The sequence below is a fragment of the Oncorhynchus keta genome, chromosome 14, assembly GCF_023373465.1.
Source record: "Oncorhynchus keta strain PuntledgeMale-10-30-2019 chromosome 14, Oket_V2, whole genome shotgun sequence".
Classification (NCBI taxonomy): domain Eukaryota; kingdom Metazoa; phylum Chordata; class Actinopteri; order Salmoniformes; family Salmonidae; genus Oncorhynchus; species Oncorhynchus keta.
In genome coordinates, this window is record NC_068434.1 from 18,958,770 (window position 1) to 18,980,356 (window position 21,587).

Consider the following 21,587-nt stretch of genomic DNA (forward strand, 5'->3'; position numbering starts at 1 on the left):
GCAACGGAGATAGACTGTAATAACATCTTTCCGTCTGGCAGAGGGGAACAGCTGGTCTGGACACAGTGCCGTACATCGCTGACTGAACTTCTGCCACAAAACACAACACGCTTTATTAGCTGTCCCCACTTCTCCCAACACTGAGAAAATGATTTGTTTCAGTTTGTGAATAATGATGATGAACAACACAGAAGCAACGATGCCTATGAATGAAGACATCACACATCAGCATCTCTACCTCCAGGTTGTTGCACACCATTCACTGCAACTGTTATGTGGGAATGTTGAATCTTATGTAATATCTTGAATATGGTTATTTGGTTAATACATGATCATTCCTGATGCTCCATGAATTCAGTGCAACCATCTATTTCTCTAGAAAGAATACTGTGATACTGTAATCCTTCGGAATGCAATCGTTGTAGTCCTTCTTTATCTAATGCATGCTGAGTGAACTCTAGCAGGCCATTATAAATGTACTGACCACGTCCTCATATTCTGCTGTCTGCCCGTTACATAACCTATCCTGTGGTAGCGGTCTTGTTTTAATAACACAATCCGGACGCTTATAAGAAATCCTGCTATGCCCTCAGATGAACCATCAAACAAGCAAATACATGATTAAGATTGAATCCTACTGCACTGGCTCTGACGCTCGTAAGATATGGCAGGGCTCGAAAACTATTACGGACTACGAGCTGCCCAGTGACGCAAGCCTACCAGATGAGCTAAATGCCTTTTATGCTCGCTTCGAGCCAGGCAACACTGAAGCATGCATGAGAGCACCAGCTTTTCTGGATGACTGTGTGATAATGCTCTCGGTCGCCGATGTGAACAAAACCTTTAAACAGATCAACATTCACAAAGCCGCTGGGCCAGACGGATTACCAGAATGTGTACTCAAAGCATGCGCGGACAAACTGGCAAGTGTCTTCACTGACATTTTCAACCTCTCCCTGACCAAGTCTGCAATACCTCATGTTTCAAGCATACCGCCATAGTCCCTATGCCCAAGGAAGCGAAGGTAACCTGACTAAATTATTACCGCCCCGTGGCATTCACGTCGTTAGCCATGAAGTGCTTTGAAAGGTTGGTCATAGCTCACATCAAAAGCATCCTCCCAGACACCCTAGACCCACTTCAATTCGCATACCGCCCCCACAGATCAGCAATCTCAATTGCACTCCACACTGCCCTTTATCACCTGGACTAAAGGAACAACCTATGTGAGAATGCTGTTCATTGACTACAGCTCAGTATTCAACACCATAGTGCCCACGAAGCTTGTCACTAAGCTAAGGACTCTGGGGCTAAACACCTCCCTCTACAACTGTATCCTGGGTGTGTACTTAGTCCCTTCCTGTATTCCCTGTTCACCCACGACTGTGTGGCCAAACACGACTCCAACACCATCATTAAGTTTGCTGACGACACAACAGTGGCAGGCCTGATCACCGGTAACGATGAGACAGCCTATAGGGAGGAGGTCAGAGAACTGGCAGTGTGGTGCCAGGACAACAACCTCTCCCTCAATGTGATCAAGACAAACGAGCTGATCGTGGACTAAAGGAAAAGGCGGGCCGAACAGGCCCCCATTAACATTGACGGCGCTGTAGTGGACTGGGTTGAGAGTTTCATGTTTCTTGGTGTCCACATACCAAGACAGTAGTGAACAGGGCATGACAAAACCTTTTTACATTTACATTTACATTTAAGTAATTTAGCAGACGCTCTTATCCAGAGTGACTTACAAATCTCCCCCTCAGGAGACTGAAAAGATTTGTCATGAGTCCCCAGATCCTCAAAAGGTTATACAGTTGCACCATCGAGAGCATCCTGACCGGTTGCATCACCGCCTGGTATGGCAACTGCTCGGCATCTGACCATAAGGAGCTACAGAGGGTAGGACGAAAGGCCCAGTACATCACTGGGGCCAAGCTTTCTGCCAACCAGGACCTATATGCTAGGCGGTGTCAGTGGAAAGCCAATAAAATTGTCAGAGACTCCAGTCACCCAAGTTATAGACTGTTTTCTCTGCTACCACACGGCAAGCGGTACCGGAGCGCCAAGTCTAGGACCAAAAGGCTCATCAACAGCTTCTACCCCCAAGTCATTAGACTGCTGAACAATTCATAAAAATCGCCACCGGACAATTTACATTGACACCCCCTCCCCCTCTTGTACACTGCTGCCAGTCTGCTGTTCCCACATGCTTCAAGAGGGCCACCAATGTTCCTGTTCCCAAGAAAGCTAAGGTAACTGAGCTTAAAGACTACCGCCCCGTAGCACTAACTTCCGTCATCATGAAGTGCTTTGAGAGACTAGTCAAGGACCATATCACCTCCACCCTACCTGACACCCTAGACCCACTCCAATTTGCCTACCGCCCAAATAGGTCCACAGACGATGCAATCTCAACCACACTGCACACTGCCCTAACCCATCTGGACAAGAGGAATACCTATGTGAGAATGCTGTTCATCGACTACAGCTCAGCATTCAACACCATAGTACCCTCCAAGCTCGTCATCAAGCACAAGACCCAGGGTCTCGACCCCACCCTGTGCAACTGGGTACTGGACTTCCTGATGGGCCGCCCCCAGGTGGTGAGGGTAGGCAACAACATCTCCACCCCGCTGATCCTCAACACTGGGGCCCCACAAGGGTGCGTTCTGAGCCCTCTCCTGTACTCCCTGTTCACCCACGACTGCGTGGCCACGCACGTCTCCAACTCAATCATCAAGTTTGCGGACGACACAACAGTGGTAGGCTTGGTCAGTACAGCGAGGTCAGTACAGGTGCATCAAAGTTGGGACCGAGAGACTGAAAAACAGCTTCTATCTCAAGGCCATCAGACTGTTAAACAGCCAACACTAACATTGAGTGGCTGCTGCCAACACACTGACACTGACTCAACTCCAGCCACTTTAATAATGGGAATTGATGGGAAATTATGTAAAATATATCACTAGCCACTTTAAACAATTCTACCTAATATAATGTTTACATACCCTACATTATTCATCTCATATGCATACGTATATACTGTACTCTATATAATCAACTGCATCCTTATGTAATACATGTATCACTAGCCACTTTAAACTATGCCACTTTGTTTACATACTCATCTCATATGTATATACTGTACTCTATATCATCTACTGCATCTTTATGTAATACATGTATCACTAGCCACTTTAACTATGCCACTTTGTTTACATACTCATCTCATATGTATATACTGTACTCGATATCATCTACTGTAGAGCCTATGCTGCTCTGTACCATCACTCATTCATATATCTTTATGTACATATTCTTTATCCCCTTACACTGTGTATAAGACAGTAGTTTTGGAATTGTTAGTTAGATTACTTGTTGGTTATTACTGCATTGTCGGAACTAGAAGCACAAGCATTTCGCTACACTCGCATTAACATCTGCTAACCATGTGTATGTGACAAATAAAATTTGATTTGATTTGATTTGCTACTCGCTGTTTGTTTGTTACCTATGCATAGTCATTTTGCCCCCACCTACCTGTACAGATTTCCTCAACTAGCCTGCACACTGACTTGGTACAGGTGCCCCCTGTATATAGCCTCGTTATTCTTATTGAGTTACTTTTTATTATAACTTTTTTCTGCCTACTTGATAAATATCTTCTTCTTCTTGAACTGCACTGTTGGTTAAGGGCTTGTAAGTAAGCATTTCACAGTAAAGTCTACACTTGTTGTATTCGGCTCATGTGGCAAATAAAGTTTCATTTGATTTGATTGATTTGACCAGAGTGTAGTGGGTAATCAATCAAACGTATTCCTAAAGCCCTTCTTACATCCGCTGATGTCACAAAGTGGTGTACAGAAACCCAGCCTAAACCCCAAACAGCAAGCAATGCAGGTGTAGAAGCACGGTGGCTAGGAAAAACTCCCTAGAAAGGTCAGAACCTAGCAAGAAAACTAGAGAGGAACTAGGCTATGAGGGGTGGCCAGTCCTCTTCTGGTTGTGCCGGGTAGAGATTATAACAGAACATGGCCAAGATGTTCAAATGTTCATAGACTACCAGCATGGTCAAATTATAATAATCACAGCGGTTGTAAAGGGTGCAACAGATCAGCACCTCAGGAGTAAATGTCAGTTGGCTTTTGATAGCCAATCATATCTCTGCCGCTCCTGCTGTCTCTAGAGAGTTGAAAACAGCAGGTCTGGGACAGGTAGCACATCTGGTGAACAGGTCAGGGTTCCATAGCCGCAGGCAGAACAGTTGAAACTGGAGCAGCAGCACGACCAGGTGGACTGGGGACAGCAGGGAGTCATTAGGCCAGGTAGTCCTGAGGCATGGTCCTAGGGCTCAGGTCCTCCGAGAGAAAGAAAGAAAATTAGTGAGAGCATACTTAAATTCACACAAGACACTGGATAAGACAGGATAAATATTCCAGATATAACAGACTGACCCTAGCCCCCGGACACATAAACTATTGCAGTGTAAATACTGGAGGCGGAGACAGGAGCGGTCAGGAGACACTGTAGCCCTGTCCGATGATACCCCCGGACAGGGCCAAACAGGCAGGATATAACCCCACCCACTTTGCCAAAGCACATCCCCCACACCACTAGAGGGATATCTTCAACCACCAACTTACCATCCTGAGACAAGGCTGTGTATAGCCCACGAAGATCTCCCCCACGGTACAACTCAAGGGGGGAGCCAACCTGGACAGGAAGATCACGTCAGTGACTCAACCCACTCAAGTGACGCACCCCTCCTAGGGACTTGGTAATCCACTTGAATTTGACGCTTCCCCACACGACAACATGCTCCTCCATCGATTTTGGCCTGATTGCCTTCCCTTTCATGCCTGTTACTGTGTTGTACACACGGTTTATTGCAATGAACCCATATTTAAGATGGAAACAAATCATCAATAAATAGTTATTTTAAAATATTTACTTAGGAGTATGGTAGCTTGTACTCCACATCCCATACCACCCATGTGGATAGGTATATCCTTACACCTTGTTGGTGTCCTACTAACAATGTTCTAGACATTCAGGTCTGAGTAATTACTGTACATCAGCACAGATGGTGTGTTTGTATTATGGATCCCCCATTAGCTTCCTGGGGTCCGGCAAAATATTTTTTTAACCTTTATTTAACTAGGCAAGTCACTTAAGAACAAACTGTTATTTACAATGACAGTCTACTGGGGAACAGTGGGTTAACTGCCTTGTTCAGGGGCATAACTTCAGATTTTTACCTTGTCAGCGCAGGGATTCGATCCAGCAACCTTTCAGTAACTGGCCCAATGCGATAACAACTAGGCTACCTGTCTCGGCACAATTTCAAAAAAATTACAATACATTCATTGATTTCACAACACTCTGTATGCCCTCGGGCCCATACTCCATCACTACCACATATCTACAGTACAAAATCCATGTGTACGTGTGTGTATAGTGTGTATGTTATCGTGTGTGTGTGTGTGCATGTGTCTGTGCCTATGTTTGTGTTGCTTCACCGTCCTCGCTGTTCCATAAGGTGTATTTCTGTTTTTTTTAATCAAATTTTACTGCTGGCATCAGTTACTTGATGTGGAATAGAGTTCCATGTAGTCATGGTTCTATGTAGTACCGTACTAGTACTAGTCTGTCTTGGTCTTGGGGACTGTGAAGAGACCTATTATGGCATGTCTTGTGGGGTATGCATGGGTGTCCGATCTGTGCAACAGTAGTTCAGTAGTTCAAATAGACATGTCAATACCTCTCATAAATACAAGTAGTGATGAAGTCAATCTCTCCTCCATTTTGAGCCAGGAGAGATTGACATGCATATTATTCATATTAGCTCTCTGTGTACATACAGTACAAGGACCAGCCGTGCTGCCCTGTTCTGAGCCAATTGCAATTTTATTTTTGTGGCACCTGACCACACGACTGAACAGTATTCCAGGTGCGACAAAACTAGGGCCTCTAGGACTTGCCTTGTTGATAGCGCTATTAAGAAGGTAGAGCAGCTATTTATTGTGGACAGACTTCTCCCCATCTTAGCTACTGTTATATCAACATGTTTTGAACATGACAGGTTACAATCCAGGGTTACTCCAAGCTGTTTAGTCACCTCCACAAGCTCAATTGACATTTTTTTTAACAAAATGTAGTCGAGGTTTAGGGTTTAGTGAATTATTTGTCCCAAATACAATGCTTTTAGTTTTAGAAACATGTAGGACTAACTTATTCCTTGCCACCCGCTCTGAAACTAACTGCTGCTCTTTGTTAAGTGTTGAAGTAATTTCAGTCACTGTAGTAATTGACATGTATAGTGTTGAGTCTTCTGCATACATACACACACTAGCTTTACTCAAAGGTATGTCATTAGTAAAGATTGAAATAAGTAAGGGGCCTAGACAGCTGCCCTGGGGAATTCCTGATTCTACCTGGATAACGTTGGAGAGGCTTCCATTAAAGAACACCTTCTATGTTCTGTGAGACAGATAACTCTTTATTCACAATATAGCATTGGGGTGTAAAGCCATAACACATACGATAAATGTCAAAAGCCGCACTGAAGTCTAACAAATACACCCCCACAATCTTTTTATCATACATTTCTCTCAGCCAATCATCAGTCATATTTGTCTGAGTGCTGTGCTTGTTAAAAGTCCTTCCCTATAAGCATGCTGAAAGTTTGTTGTCAATTTGTTTGCTGTAAAGCACTGTAGCATTGTATCTTATCAAACACAATATTTTCCAAACGTTTACTAAGGGTTGGTAACAGGCTGATTGGTCGGCTATCTGAGCCAACCTCTTAGGGCGCGCAAACCGCTAGCAGGACACCTGTCGACAACATCCAGTGAAATTGGAGTGCGCCAAATTCAAATGACAAAATCGTATGAACATACAAGTGTCTTTACTATTCTTAGGTAGCGGAATGACTTTTGCTTCTCTCCAAGCCTGGGGTCACACACTTTCTAGGAGGCCTAAATTGAAAATATGGCAAATAGGAATAGCAATATCATCCGGTATTATCCTCAGTAATCACAATAACAATGGCATGCCTACAAAGGCATTTCCTTTCAGAGCCAGAAAAGTTCAATCCAATTAATTTAAAATATTTATCACCAGGATTGAGTCTTGCATCTGTTGAATTTCCAGATATCAATGTGAAATAGATTCTGCTCTGGATATCAGCTTGTCAGAATGTCCACAGTGTACATAAGCACATTAAGCCTTCATAGAATCTCTACAGTTGTTTATGAAAAAAGACGACATCCAATATAAATAGGGTATCAATGCCTAATGTATACCCCCTTCAAGTCTTAGTTGTCTGGAAATGATATATTTGATTATTAGAGGCTATGCTACAATATGTTACGTTAGAATGAGTTACAGTGCTTAGAAAAGGAGGTCAGCACTAACACATAAATCTCTAAAATACAGAGTGAATCTCTTCCCTGTGGAAATGCCTAAAATGTGCACTTTGTTTTTCCAATCCTCACAACATCAACTGTACTGAGTTTACATGCTCTTCATCCTCTTATGACCTGGGATGGCAATCACTCATTCATTCTGGATTTTCTACCATTTCAAAGTATCATCTCTAAATGTTCAATCCATAACAGTTTACGTAATTTATAAATGGATATGTACTGTACGTGGAATATAAAACATTACATTTGAAGTAATGCACACTAGTTCAGGCAAATGTTTTTCCTGCTTTTTCACCCATATTCAGCCTTACTACTTTCTCTAACACTTCTGTCATCATCCAGCTATCATCTTGCGCTTTGTCAGTGTGGTAAAGCGTTAAAAGGACATCTCTGTGCCAGTCTCCAGAGCCACACCTCAGACTACTGATAATGGCTTGGGGTAAAAAATAAAATAATGTATTTGCTCTTGTATTTACCTCTTTCACACATCTCCCTGTGATGGTTTTGACTGGGGGGTTGGAGAGGAGCACAGAACCTTCAAGACATGCAAAGAAGCTAAAGGAGACACGCAAGGAAAAATAAGTAAGTTATCTTGCCACTAATAAAGAAGCTCCATGCAAATTTTCCCTGAGATTATGGTCAATGTCATGGCTTCCCTGAAAGATCACTGCGTATTACAGGAAGGGGTTTGTGATGCAAAACAGTAGTGTGTGCGTGTGATGCAAAACAGTAGGGTGTGTGTGATGCGAAACAGGAGGGTGTGTGTGATGCAAAACAGTAGTGTGTGTGTGTGATGCAAAACAGTAGTGTGTGTGTGTGATGCAAAACAGTAGGGTGTGTGTGATGCGAAACAGGAGGGTGTGTGTGATGCAAAACAGTAGGGTGTGTGTGTGATGCAAAACAGTAGTGTGTGTGTGTGATGCAAAACAGGAGGGTGTGTGTGATGCAAAACAGGAGGGTGTGTGTGATGCAAAACAGTAGTGTGTGTGTGTGATGCAAAACAGGAGGGTGTGTGTGATGCAAAACAGTAGTGTGTGTGTGTGATGCAAAACAGTAGGGTGTGTTTGATGCGAAACAGTAGGGTGTGTGTGATGCAAAACAGTAGTGTGTGTGTGTGATGCAAAACAGTAGTGTGTGTGTGTGATGCAAAACAGGAGGGTGTGTGTGATGCAAAACAGGAGGGTGTGTGTGATGCAAAACAGTAGTGTCTGTGTGTGATGCAAAACAGGAGGGTGTGTGTGATGCAAAACAGGAGGGTGTGTGTGATGCAAAACAGGAGGGTGTGTGTGATGCAAAACAGTAGGGTGTGTGATGCAAAACAGTAGTGTGTGTGTGTGATGCAAAACAGTAGGGTGTGTGTGATGCAAAACAGTAGTGTGTGTGTGTGATGCAAAACAGGAGGGTGTGTGTGATGCAAAACAGGAGGGTGTGTGTGATGCAAAACAGGAGGGTGTGTGTGATGCAAAACAGTAGGGTGTGTGATGCAAAACAGTAGTGTGTGTGTGCGATGCAAAACAGGAGGGTGTGTGTGATGCAAAACAGTAGTGTGTGTATGTGAGGCAAAACAGTAGTGTGTGTGTGTGATGCAAAACAGTAGGGTGTGTGTGATGCGAAACAGGAGGGTGTGTGTGATGCAAAACAGTAGTGTGTGTGTGTGACGCAACACAGGAGTGTGTGATGCAAAACAGGAGGGTGTGATGCAAAACAGGAGGGTGTTTGTGATGCAAAACAGTACGGTGTGTGTGATGCAACACGAGGGTGTGATGCAAAACAGGAGGGTGTGATGCAAAACAGGAGGGTGTTTGTGATGCAAAACAGGAGGGTGTGTGTGATGCAAAACAGGAGGGTGTTTGTGATGCAGATTTTTTTTTGTGTCACATTGATGTTAAAATATTATTTCCCACAAGGTGTGAGAAATGAAACTTATATCCAATTCTCTGTTCAGCCTTATACATGTGAAAGGTCTGTACTTGTATGATATCTCTAAGGACTTGAGTGAAAATCTAAAATCTAAAGGAATTTCAGATGATGATGTACAGTACAGAGCTGTGATGTTGATGTCTTGGGAGAGTCAAAGCACAGACTACAAAGGCATACCGACAGTCAGGATGCTAAAGATTCTCACAGAAGGAGAAGTACTGTAGGAGCTGCTGCTCTTAATCCTCTTGGAAACGTGTCAGAGAACTGGGCCATGTCTACTTAATAGCTGTGAAAGCTTCTGCAACAACATGTAAACTATTTAATAAGTGACAATAGTGAACATACACCTCTGTGTCAGCCACCACATCTCTTGTGATTCTAAAGATGGGGTTGGCATATTAAGTATGTTTCCCTGTTATGCAGTATGTCACATGGGGACTTCAGACATTGAAGTAACAAATCCTTATGAAATGCAAATGTTGGTATTTCGCTGCACTAAATGTTGGTATGAATCAGTAATTAGCAGTAACATACAAATAATTCATTTCCAAAACTAAGACAACCTAGTATACTGTATGAAATACTTTCTCCCATTCCTCAAGTCCACACTAAGAGAAAAAACAATGCATTTATTGCAGACTCATTCACTGCCATCCATCAATACTACCTGCTTTTGGTCATGCAGGTAAACCACAAAAGTGTGATAAAAGTCAAACATGTACGACAGTGGCCTTTACAGTGACATTGGGAAGCTCAATACAAGTGTTTATTTTATCAACATTTATTTTGACATTGAAGAGACGTAGGTCTCTTTTCCAAATGTGCCCTAAATAATACAACATAAAAATACACATAGTGTACACATTAATAAAAAAACAGGCATGGGAAGCACACATAAAACATCACAAATCACCCAAAACAGTTACATTCCTCCACAAGTAAGTCCCCAATCAATACTTTAAATTGCTCAAACGGCACCAGAACATCAAGATGAAATGTATTTATAAGTTTGTTCCAGCAATACGATGCATTAAAACTAAAAGCAGATTTACCTAGCTCGGTGGAGACCCTAGGTACCTCAAGAGTTAACCAATCCTGTGAACGGGTTAGGCAATTCAGGTGTCTATAGGTCAACAGCCAAATTTGATAAGAAGGAAGTTTATGAAGTAGGGCCTTGTAAACAAAACGGAAGTAATGTAGAGATCTATGGGTCTTTAGCGAAGTCCAGCCAACCTTTTGATACAGTGATGAGTATCAAAACTGTCGCCTGTAACAAAACAAAGAGCACTATGGTAGATGGCATCCAAAGATTGAAGAGTAGTAGCAGCTGCACATAATAAATAATATCACTATAATCAAGAGCAGATAAAAAGGTTGACTGAATAATCTACTTCCTACTGCTTAGAGAAAGGCACAATCTGTTTGCAGAAATAGACAACTATAAACCTTAGCTTCTTAACCAGCTAATCTATATGTTTTTTAAAAGTCAAATCCATATCAAGTATTTATTGCGGGAACACATTAAATTGGAGAACCATCTAATGAGTGAACATTTAATTAATCTGAAACATTCTTACGAGAGTTAAAAAACAACGTGAATTTCGTTTTGCCCGTATTAAGCACAAGTTTTAAATCAGCAAGGGATTCCTGCATAGCTATACAATCTGACTGTAGTTTTGACACAGCCAGATCAAGTCGGGGCAATAGCATACATAACAGTATCATCCGCATCTAGATTATTTTTCATTTTTTACAGATTGACCAATGGTGTTTATATGAATAGTGAAGAGAACAGGTCCCAAAATCAACCCCTGTGGTACACCTTTATGGACTTCAAGAAATTCAGACTTAAATCCATCAATCACAATGGCCTCAGTTCTGTCACTAAGATAATCATAAAACCATGAACAGGCGTTAGACCTCAGGCCTATCGGGGACAACTTATTCAATAAAATAGCCTGATCAACAGTATCAAAAGCTTATGACAGGTCCATAAACAAAGCAGCACATTTCATTTTAGCGTCTAAAGCATGAACAATAAATAGTGCTATGTAATAGTAATAGTGTTATTGTCACGTGTGCTCCCTCTCAGGCTGCTCGTTATGGCGCACACCTGTCACCATCGTTACACGCACCTGCACGTCATCACTCACCTGGACTCCTTGATTACCAGCCCTAAATACAGTATGTCACTCCCTTTGGATACTTCCCCAGGTGTCATTGTTTCTTTTCTGTGTGCTGTTCAAGTTTCTTGTTTTGTATTTAGTTGCGTTTATTTATTAAAACACTCAATCCCTGAACTTGCTCCCCGACTCTCAGCACACTCATTACAGCTATGCCCAGGTCTAAACCTACAAAGGTCTACATTTACCAAGAATTTGAGAATCTTAGCTAGACAAGGAAGCCTTGAAATGGAGCGACAATAATTAAGATCACTACTATCCCCACCATTATGGAGTGGCAGCATCAGAGCTGATTTCCATATTTTTTTTATATTTCCTAATGACAATGTTAAATAAAAGAATGTGGGTTATTGAGACAAAAATGCACACTTAATGTCACGTTTGTGTGGAGAGACGAACCAAGGCGCAGCGGATGTTGAGTTCCACATAATTTATTAATAAAGTGAAACTTTATTTTTTTTAAACAATAAATCAATAAACTAACAATGAAATGTGACTACGTGGTGCACATGCACAAAACACAAAATAATATCCCACAAAACAGGTGAGAACAGGGAACCCTTAAGTATGATCCCCAATTAGAGACAACAATAATCAGCTGCTTCTAATTGGGAACCATACTCAATCCCAAAACATAGAAACAAAATGATTAGAACACCCCCCTAGTCATGCTCTGACCTAAACACCCCCCCCCCCCAAAGGTGCGGACTACGGCCGCAAAACCTGAAAACAAATGGGGAGGGTAGCGGGGGTGCCTAGTGTCGGTGGCGGCTCCGGTGCGGGTCGTAGCCCCTGCCCAGACCCCGGATCCGGCCATGGCACCGGGCTGAACGCCGTGTCTGGACTGGGCATTGGCGCAGAGGAAGGCTCCGACCTTGGAGGCACAGGACGTACCGGACTGGGGAGGTGCTCTGGAAGCCTGGTGCGTGGAGCCGGCACACGTGGCACCGGACTGGTGACACGTACTACAGGGCGAGTGCGAGGAGGAGACACAGGACACACCGAACTGGGGAGGCGCTCTGGAGGCCAGAAGCGGGGAGCCGGCCCAAGTTGCACCAGACTCTCTGGTCGGATAACCGGATCCTCTGGTCGGATGTTGAGCAGAACACACTTGCACAACATCTCTCTCATCTCTCTCTCTCCCAACTTCCCCATTGCCTCCCTGACACTCTCTGGCTCTTCAGGGCGAGTGCAGGGAGCAGACACAGGACGTACCGGGCTGGGGAGGCGCACTGGTGGGCTGGTGCATGGAGCTGGCACAGATGGTACCAGGCTGAGAAGGCGCTCTTCAGCGCACTTGCGCTGCAGCATACTCCTTGCCAGAACCTCTCTCCGGTATCTCTCATTAAATTCCTCTATCGACTCCCACACAGGCTCTGGCACTCTCCGCTGCTCGACCTCGAGCTCCGCCGACCACCTCTCGTGCCCTCCCCCAAAAAATATCCTGGGGTTGTCCTTGTGCTTTCTGTGTGTGCGAACCTTGGCGTCGTAGCTGTACTCCATTTTTCCCTTCCGTCTGCCGCCAAGGAAGGGTTTCACATCATCTCATGTCCTCCCAAGTCCAAAGCTTCCTCACCTCATGTTCACACTTCTTGGTCCTTTGTTGGTGGGATATTCTGTCACGTTCATGTGGAGAGACGGACCAAGGCGCAGCGGATGTTGAGTTCCACATAATTTATTAATAAAGTGAAACTTAGCAAAAAACAATAAATCAATAAACTGACAACGAAACGTGACTATGTGGTGCACATGTACAAAACACAAAATAATATCCCACAAAACAGGTGAGAACAGGGAACCCTTAAGTATGTTCCCCAATTAGAGACAACGATAATCAGCTGCCTCTAATTGGGAACCATCCTTAATCCCAAAACATAGAAACAAAATGACTAGAACACCCCCCTAGACATGCTCTGACCTAAACATCATAGAGAACCAAGGGCTCTCTATGGTTAGGGTGTAAGCAGACCAGGATCCAATTGGTCTGCTCCTGTGGATTTCTTGTTGTCGATTGCTAGCAAAGCATCCAGGACTTATTTTTCTGTAAATAGCCAAAAATAAATGCTTTGACTATAATTTCTCTGATCATTCAGCAAGTTTTCCTTATCAGCATCCACCCCAATATCATTGTGAATAGGCTTAGAAGTTATTTCAGAGATAGTCCTCTGAAATAAAATGGTGATTAAATGCATCAATTATGGAATTTTTTCCGTAATGAGGCCAGTGCCTGAATTAATTTGCTGTGGCAGAGAGGAGGAAGTAGAACCCTTCAGGGATTTGACAGTTTTCCAGAATTTTGCCCAGTTCTCATTACAATCTGAAAGAGCGGTTACATAATAATCAGATTTAGCCTTTCAGATTTTTTTTACACAATGATTAATGATTCATCAGTGGGCCTTAACCCAAGCATAATATATTTCATGAATGACTTCTGATAATTCCGGAGTATACCAGGCATTCGATCTACCTTTAACCCTTCATTTTTGGAAGGGAGAATGTTATCCACAATAGTACTGAAGACATCTGCAAAAAGACTCAAAACTAAATCAGGTTCAGGGACAGCTGAAATACAATCAAGGTCACAGAAATAAAGGTTGCGTAAAAAAGCCTGTTCACTGAAGTTTTTTAAGTTCCTCTTTGTGATGACACGATGCTTCGATTTTTGTATTCTCACATCTCTAACACAAACAACTGGACAAGGATCACTAATGTCTTGGGTGAAGACACCAGTAGGGACATATTTATCTGGTGGATTCATTAAAATAAGATCAATCAGAGTTTCGAGTTTACTTGAAGGGTCTTTAGGGTTGGGCCGTGTAGGCTTAGTCACCATCCTTGTTAGGTTTAGATCATTAACACATGTTTTTTTTTACTGTAGATTGTCTGAAGCCTGCATTTCCCAATCATAATTCAGGTCACCCAGAATAATAACTTCTGATATCGTGAAAGAAAGCAACCAACTAGTTAACCCCTATAACAGTTATATATATGTTTTTCCCCAGATAAAGGCTTAAAGATAGAAGGTTTTAAAAAAATGGGCAAGGGAAATGGATTTCAGTAAAGAGACAGAGAATTAAAAAAAAAATAGAAATGGCCATTCCACCACCTCTATCTTCTACCCTGTAACCTTCAATATTAATATCCAAGTCCAGAATGTCCCCAGAGATCCAAGTTTCAGTCAGTACCAGAATGTCCGGATTTGTCTGCATAGCCCAGATCTTAATGTAATCCAGTTTAGGAAGTAAGCTCCTAATGTCCAGATTCATCAAGTCCTTTACAATTTTTTAAGTCACATGCAAGCAAGCTACATTCAATAGGCAGTTGCGGGCCCTGTCTCATGGTTGATATTGATATACTGTAGTTGGTATGGCTATAAGATTGCATAGAACTACACCATTTGGTCTATCTATCCCTAATAGTATTAGAGGAAGGACAAGACATTTGACTTTTCTAAAGTTAGCACCAAAGGGCCTAAGGCCCCAGCCAATGTCAATATGAGGATCTCTCAGTGTAACCAATGATAGAATGTTATATTTGGTTGCTATCGTGCAACAGCCCAAGCACTCTGCGTGATTTGAAAACCGAGGCGGCATTCTAGTTTATGGAATTCACATTTGAACTAAAAGCACTGGGTAAGCAGACCCCAGTTGGCTTCTCTTTTGAGATAACAATAGCAGATCTATGAGCGTGGTTCAAAGAAATGGGTACAAGATTACTGCTGACAACACCCCTGGCAGTATAGATAACAGTACGACGATAACGCTTAGAGAGGATTATTGCCTGAGCGGGCTTTGGTCTGTCTCTGAAGTGACAGCTGAAGTTTTCTAACAGAGGTGTACATTCTCTTTGATCTTTAGCATTACAGACCATATCAACAGGGCATTGTGCATAATGCCTTACTATGCCAGGCCACATCTGCTTAGTGACGGCAAACAACACAGCAGTAACTCATTAGACCTCTCAAGTGATTAGGATATTTAGAAACCCCCAAGAGCGACAGAGAACAAATGATATCATAACATGAATGGAAATGAACTGACTGAACTACTGTCTTTATCAAAGCTTTGTAAAAACTCACATAGGGGTGTTCTTTTCAGATAAATAGCCAGCTTAGCCTATAGCTCAATGGCAATAATTGTGCTGCACCTTCTAAACATTATATTGTGAAACAAGTTAAGGAGAATGAACAGTATTCAGTGAAAGCGATGAGCTTCTCTTGCTCTAAGGGGGGTTGAATGCATCACAGACAAATTCAATGGGGTAATATGGAGATATACTTGGGGGAAATTAGAATGCTCAGATAATGTGAGGATGGTTACACGGAAGAGGATGGAATATAGGAAACTAGAAATGAGCTGTTTAACTCAGGGGCTCAACTCATCATCCACAATTATAACCTGGACTGACAGTTGGACCACATGCAAAATGTGATCCCTTCCAATATATAAAAACATGATGAATACAGATTATTATAAATAAATGATACATGTAGTATTTCTGTTTTGGCTGAAGTCTGCTCATAGTTTCTCATTTGGTTGACATTCTGGATGAGCTCCAGTATTTGCCTACTCAACTGAGGAGAGGAGCAGGGCAATGTGCCATAGAAGGGCTAAGGCCCAGATGGTCTCTGAACTTCAAATGCCATATGTCAGAGGCTCAAGTCCTGTGGTATGTGCAGGTTGGCACTCTGAATTTCTGGTGAGTAATAGGATGAAAAAGGAAAAACATTAACGATATGAAGGAATTGTGGAGGAGACCAACAATGTTCTGTCAGGAATCAAACATCACCTGCCGCCTATCTATCAAAGATTGATACAAAAACTGACAGCTGAGAAAACAAATGGGTTTTTGCATATGTTTTTTAATAAGGTTTTCCATTGCACCAGGATTGACATTGAGCTAGTTAATCACAAAAATAGCAGCAATGCTTCATATTTCCAAATGTAGAAAAGGGGTAGGTAGGCCTACAATATAACGGTCAAATCTAATCAGTCTTTTGACCTTATGTTCACTCAGAATACATAACGAAAGAGAGGGCCACATTGGCAAACAATGCCTTGTGGAAGGGAACACAGTCATTCATATTTAAAAGGCTTCCAAGAGAAAGGAGACAAGTACTGGGGAGTGCTCTCTCATTTTGCTTTAGCTGAAGCCAAGACAATGAGAGCTAAGGACACTTTAGGCACATCGAGACTACCCTGGCATGGCATGGTCGTATGTGTATTCCACAGCTTCTATTCCTGTGTCAAGAGACTGAGTTCTCCTCAAACAACCTAGTTGACAAGCACAGCACAGTTCTCCGTGGGAGAAAAATCTAAATTTGATGTTTGTAATATTCTGTACTACAGCATTTGCTGATGGGTTTTGTTCAAAGCTATGTAGCCTAAGGGTTGAGAACAAGGCATGTATTTTCCTTGGTAGCCTAGTCATTTGCAATCATATTATGCTCCCCAACATTGTAGACATACTCATCCAGCACCAGTACCACTAAACTCATGTTGTCAATACATAACTAGTGTATCCACAAAGGCAACTGCAAGTGCATTTTTAAGGCTTACATGTAATGCATTCAGTAGGGCTGTGCCAAAAAATCTAATCAAAGGAGCGAAAAACCTGCTTTGAAGAAACCCTCTCTCTATAAATAATAGAAAGATTAATATAAATTAATTGATGTGACTCCAATCCCATTTCCAGTTCATTAGGATCAAGACAGATTTAATTGTCTGACTGAGGAAGTGCAGATGTTGTTGTTTTTTTGTCAAAGCTACAGGGAGCTATAATACAGGACTAGTAAAGGGTCAGTGCACATCTTTTGTGAGAAAATAATTTTCTTGATTAAATATATATATATATATATATATATATATATATATATATATATATTTAAATATATATGTTTTTACATTCTGATTCTTCGGGGGGCCAAATCATTCCGCAGCCAAATCAAAGAGGTATTCCATCCACATATTGGCACAATTCAGCCTGCAGAAGGTCAGCTGTTTACTCACCTGCACCTGCCCACAATTGCTAATAACCCATCTGCAAACCCCTGCTATGTGTGATAAAGTGGAAATCTGAGGCCTGCACCTGATCCTAACCCGCTAACATAGAAAATGTGCTGTAGGCTAGTCAAAGCAATTGAACAATATTTTGACAGTGGGTGCATGATTTTTTGTTGTTGCCTGATTTTTGTATTTCCGACATTTTGGTAGGGTATTTGTTAGTCAACTTGTCTATAATTGGGTACATGCCGCTTATACTGTATGTTGCCCTAGAAGACTAAATAAACCCTTGCTCACCAGATTGTCATAAACCGATATAATGAATGCTTCAATCTACACTGAACAAAAATATAAATGCAACATGCAACAATTTCAAAGATTTTACTGAGTTACAGTTCATATAAATCAATTAATTTAAATATATTTATTTGACCCTAATCTATGGATTTCACGTTACTGGGAATACAGAAATGCATCTCTTGGTCACAGATACCTTTAAAAAAAGTAGGGGGGAGTGAATCAGAAAACTAGACACATCTCCTTGCATAGAGTTGATCAGGTGCTAGATTGTGGCTGTCCCATTCCTCTTCAATGGCTGTGCGAAGTTGCTGGATATTAGTGCGAACTGGAACATGCTGTCATACACGTAAATCCAGAGCACCCAAACATGCTCAATGGGTGATATTTCTGGTGAGTATGCAGGTCATGGAAGAACTGGGACATTTTCAGCTTCCAGGAATGGTGTACAGATCCTCTTGTTACGGTATCTCTGTGCATACAAATTTCCATCAATAAAATGCAATTGTGTTTATTGTCCGTAGTTTACACCTGCCCATACCATAATCCCACCACCACCATGGGGCACGCTGTTCACAACATTGACATCAGCAAACCGCTCACCCACACGACGCCATAAACGCCATGTCTGCCATCTGCCCTGTACAGTTGAAACTAGGATTCATCCGTCAAAAGCACACTTCTCCAGGGTGCCAGTGGCCATCGAAGGTGAGCATTTGCCCACTGAAGTCATGATTCTAAACTGCAGTCAAGTCAACATCCTGGTGAGGACAAAGAGCATGCAGATGAGCTTCCCCGAGACGGTTTCTGACATTTGGACGTACTGCCAAATTTTCTAAAATTACATTGGAGGTAGCTTATAGTAAAGAAATGAACATCAAATTCTCTGGCAACAGCTCTGGTGGATATTCCTGCAGTCAGCAGGTATTTTAGAGTGGCCTTTTATTGTCCCCAGCACAAGGTGTACCTGTGTAATGATCAATCTGTTTAATCAGCTTCTTGATATGCCACACCTGTCAGGTGGATGGATTATTTTGGCAAAGGAGAAATGCTTACTAACAGGAATGTGAAAAAATGTATGCACTAAATTTGAGAGAAATACGCTTTTTGTGCATATCTGGACGGTTCTGACTTAGAATACGTGAACTACAAATACCTAGGTGTCTGTTAGACTGTAAACTCTCCTTCCAGACTCACATTAAGCATCTCCAATCCAAAATTAAATCTAGAATGGGCTTCCTATTTCGCAACAAAGCATCCTTCACTCATGCTGCCAAACATACCCTCGTAGAACTGACCATCCTACCAATCCTAGACTTCGGCGATGTCATTTAGAAAATAGCCTCCAACACTCTACTCAACAAACTGGATGCAATCTATCACAGTGCCATCAGTTTTGTCACCAAAGCCCCATATACTACACACCACTGTGACCTGTATGCTGGCCCTCGCTTCATACTCGTCGCCAAACCCACTGGCTCCAGGTCATCTACAAGTCTCTGCTAGGTAAAGCCCCGCCTTATCTCAGCTCACTGGTTACCATAGCAGCAGCCACCCGTAGCACGCGCTCCAGCAGTTATATCTCACTAGTCACCCCCAAAGCCAATGCCTTGTTTTGCCGCCTTTCCTTCCAGTTCTCTGCTGCCAATGGCTGGAACGAACTGCAAAAATCACTGAAGCTGGAGACTCATATCTCCCTCACTAACTTTAAGAAACAGCTGTCAGAGCAGCTCACAGATCACTGCACATAGCCCATCTGTAAATAGCCCACCCAACTACCTCATCCCCATACTGTATTTATTTATTTATCTTGCTCATTTGCACCCCAGTATCTCTACTTGCACATTCATCTTCTGCACATCAATCACTCCAGTGTTTAATTGGTATATTGTAATTACTTTGCCACTATGGCCTATTTATTGCCTTACCTCCCTTCTCACCTCATTTGCACACACTGTATATATACTTTTTCTACTGTATTATTTATTGACTGTATGTTTGTTTATTCCATGTGTAACTCTGTGTTGTTGTATGTGTCGAACTGCTTTGCTTTATTATTGGCCAGGTCGCAGTTGTAAGAACTTGTTCTCAAAAATAAATAAAATAAAATAAAATAAAATATAATAAATAATAAATAAAGGTGAAAAAAAATGTTTAATTAAAAAATATGGGACTTTTCTGGGATATTTTATTTCAGCTCATGAAACATGGAATCAGCACATTACATTGCGTTTATATTTTTGTTCAGTATAGTTGACATATAGTTCTCTTTCATCTTCTTTCATAGAGCAAAGATACTTAGGGACCTTGGAGAAAATGCCGTAACAAAAACAATATGGAAAGATTTTCTTTGCAAAATGTCCAGGTGACATTAGTTTGACCGGTTGTATTGAAATAGAAAACTGTGAAAATGACCCAACATGTTTCTGATAAGATTTCAGTATGGCTTGGATGCATATTTTATGTGGTTGAAATACTATCATGAGTTTGCCTACATTTGGTATCTCATTTCACTGCAGGAAATGCTTCATTTTGCAGTATTAATATTAAGGCTATGTGAGAGGTTATAGACCTACAGTCAGCGTCCAGATTTTAGTTTCCACTAACGCATCTGAACAGTAGAATACAGTTCCATTAAATTTCATAATTTGAAGTCCCATCTTTTGACTGTCACGATCATCACACATAGGCTTAACATAGCTAGCACTGCTAACATCCTCTTTTACCACTTCACCAAACATGACTTTTCTGGCCCTCCCTTCTCTTTATTTTCAACTCTCCATTTCACAGCTTTTCTCTTACTGAATTAAACCCTAACATTGTCCTTTTTGCCTCCATGGATTGACAACCTTTTCTGCCCGTTCTGAAAAGCATTTGGCGATTTGCATGTAGGCTACTTGGCACACATACAGTTTGGCCCTAAAGCTTAGGCTTATGCACTAATGCCAGATAGCCTCAATGTAGCCTATAAACAGAAATTGCACTAGAATGATTTTTTAAGGTATTGTTTTCTCTTTACTCAAAACGCCCACCATCCACCAGTCCTTCATCCACACAATATTTAATGACCCTAAACCTGTCTGTTGTGCTATGCGGGCTATGAGTCAAACAGTGCATCACTACAGTCTAACACAAAGGTGGCCATTTTGAAAGATACATAAATCCCCTTTGTCTACTTTCTGTAATACCTGATTATGGCACTCTCCCAGATATGTTGGTTATAACAATGGGGTGGCAGGGTAGCCTAGTGGTTAGAGCGTTGGACTAGAAACCGAAAGGTTGCAAAATCAAATCCCGGAGCTGACAAGGTACAAATCTGTCATTCTGCCCCTGAACAAGGCAGTTAACCGGCTGTCATTAAAAATAAGAATTTGTTCTTAACTGACTTGACAAGTTAAATAAACAACAAAATGTGTATTTTTTAAGAAAACTTCCACTGTCCTACCAAGAGTTACAATATCTTTCATCTTCAGTTTGCTCCATTGTTCTTGCATCTGCAGGCAAGCACTTTCTAACCATCCATAATGCTAGCCCACTGGGCACACCACATCATTTCAGCATGGACATTTGGGTAATATTTAGTGGAGGTATTGATCAATGAGATTTCAACCTTTATTCACCCACTCAAAAAGACAGCCAGAAGTTTGTTAAATCCTCACTATGCTTTTAACCACCTAAAAGCACAACCAAATTCCAATGGAAAACCAATGTCAGATATTTGGCTTAGTTGTGATCTAAATGTGTAATTATTGCGC